Here is a 3,072-nt window from a genome sequence, read left to right as displayed (position 1 = left end):
TATTTATCAATATTTGTTTGTTCGCAGTTTATGCACTACTATACCATTAATCCAATTGTGACGGGGCTTTTTGTTAAATTTTGTGGATTTGCCTGGGAAGGTAATAGGCTGGTACAATTTTTTCGGTAAGAAATTGTTACTAACAAAAAAGTATGCATTTTTAGCGCGTAGCTCAGAAAGTATAAATTTTTTTAACGGTTATTATATGCCAATTGATTTGTCTCTTTCCGAAGAATAAGAAAAAATATTACTGATTTTTAATTCACTAAAAAAAGTTTTTGATTATAAAGCAAATCATATTTGTTTTTAACTTAATAGAACCATTGAACAGCTGAATATCTTCTCTTTCAACCTATTTTAACAAAATTTAGATTTAATGCCCTTATACGATTTTTTTTTTTAATTTTATTTTCACTTTTTTTTTTTTAAATTATTTTAGTATTTAAAGGTTTTTGGAGGCACTAAAACGAATATCAACTTTATCTAACTCCTAAAAAATCTTTTAGTACACATTGATCAGTCAGTCATTCTGGATTGTTCAATAAAATACCAATATTGTAGGACAATGAGATTTATTATATAAAAACTGTTCATATTCAATGCAGTATCAAATTGTCTAAAAGAATAAGAAAATATCACCTAAATCGGATGTATTAACGTGATTATTAATGATAATACGGCTAAATTAGTTGTTACTATAGTTACCGTTTTATTATTTATTAATTCATATCAAAGTTTCAATAGAGTTTAATTAATGTATTATACATACTCAAATATAGAAATAGTGAATCATTGTCGGATCTGTTAGTACAATATAAATTAAAATAAAGGAATTATAAAGAATGTGTAAATTACATACTGCTTTTTTTTCATGGTCACATAAAAGATGCTGGCAATAATATTTTCTTTTTTCGTTTAAACTTCAACCAATATTCAACTTATAGTGGAGTAAAAGTTCTTTCCGCAAAAGAAGTCGGACACTTTTTTTTTTCCCCCTTCGAAGAAACTAGGAGAAAATTACAGCCCAAAAGTTGGAAGGGAGGCCATAGTTTGCCTGCTAATGAGAAATAAGAACGATGTTTGGACCGCGAACACACGTTGAACTCCTGAGACGAGATATCGAACCATTCGAGGCACGTTTCAAACTTGGGTGCGGAGTCAGTTTGCTCAAACTTGGCACCAACTCTACGCGGTGCGGTCTCGGCTCAATCACCCTAATTCAGTTTTAACAACCCTGAATACACTTATTCGCTACATTGGAGTAGAACCTGCCCTAAATTGCTACTTTAAAATGCATCCGCCGGGTAATAACTTTAGCCGGGGGACGGGGGGAAAGAACTCCCTTAAGAAATTTCACCTTCATTGCCCAAGAGCTTCTACCGGCTTAGGAGATTATGTACTTTCCGGGATCGATTTCTTTTACGAATATTTATCGCTTTCTATCAAATCAAAACGGATAGATGTAAATTTAATCAAAAAGATGCTCTTATATTTATATTTTCACTGATTAAAGTCTGCTGATAAGCGATTATTGCCCGTTGAAAACGTTTACAAGAAAAAAAAATTAGTTAATTAATCTATATAATATTTTTTGAGCCTAGTATGACCCATAAAATTCGTTATACAAGAACTAGTGCGTAATAGACTGAATATTAATAAATTAAATAATTTTAAAACTTACTACTATTGCTATATTTTAGGATGTATATACATTAATTAAACACTATGATATCAATTACTAAATATATAAAACGTTAACTATAGTAACAGCTAACTTCGTTAATATTCACGTTAATACGTCCGCTTTAGGTGATCTTTCTTTTATTATTTTTTAAAATTTGATTATATTATCATATGTATACTACAAAAATATGAATAGTTTTTATACAACAACTCTCATTGTGCATCAATATTGGTAATTTATTGAAACGATTCAGAATGTTATTAAATCTTAATAACATTAAGAACTTATCAAACTCTTTTAAAACTTATCAAAATATAGTGAAAGATTTTTTAGGAGTTAAAAAAAGTTGATATTAATTTTTAGTACCTTCGGAAACCCTTATAAAAAAAAATTGAAAAAAAATTTCACCCATTGTTAAAACAATTTTATTTGTTAAAGTTGTCGAAATTGGAGGATAAAAATAAATCCCATCAAATCACATTTACTCTTCGTCGTAAACCTGCCGACTGCCCTACAGTTTCATTTAATGATGTTACTCTTACTCCTGTCGAACAGATCCGCTACCTTGGACTACATCTGGACAAACGATTAACCTGAAATCCTCACACCATACTGAAAAGACAGGAAACTGCACGTCGATTTCGACTATTACAGCACTTACTAGACAAACGGTCTAAACTTCCAACTCATTACAAAAGACTGATCTACATGATAATAATAAGGCCCATCTGGACATACGGAGTTGAGCTTTGGGGCTCCACTAAACCTTCGAATTCCTCTCGTATCCAATGTTTACAATCCAAAATCCTTCGTAAAATCCTCAATGCTCGTTATTTTGTTACTAATAAAACCAGCCATAAAGACCTAAATGTTCTCTATATAACCGATCTAGCCCGAACCCGATATTATTCCTTCCACAATAAACTCCCTAACCACCCAAACCCACTGCTTTCTAACCTTGCATCCTCAATCCTCCGAGGTGCCTGAAAAGAAGATGGCCTCGTAACCTTATATTGTAAACTGTTTTTAGAGTTCTACTACTGGGTAGTTTCTCTACATGCTGTATCATATCATTATGTCATTATGATCAAATTTACTTGTTGTATTTTTTATACAGTTGTAAATATCAATAAATAAAAAAATAAATTAAATTTGTTAAAGTGGTTAAAAGAGAAGCCATTCAGCTTTCCAACGGTTCTATTAACATGGGAATTGAATAAAATGCAGAGATGTTATGGCTAACTTCGATGTATATTCATTAATACTTATCCGATTTAGGTGATTATTTATTTATTCTTTTAGACGATTTGATTATTTCTGATATTGTCATATGTATAATACATAAAATATGAATAGTTTAATAATGTAATATTTTATTAATGTAATAA

This window comes from Halyomorpha halys, unplaced genomic scaffold (assembly GCF_000696795.3).
Source record: "Halyomorpha halys isolate HHAL.00 unplaced genomic scaffold, Hhal_1.1 Scaffold254.1, whole genome shotgun sequence".
Lineage (NCBI taxonomy): Eukaryota > Metazoa > Arthropoda > Insecta > Hemiptera > Pentatomidae > Halyomorpha > Halyomorpha halys.
The sequence above is the reverse complement of the archived record's forward strand: the minus strand, read 5'-3'. Positions refer to the sequence as shown.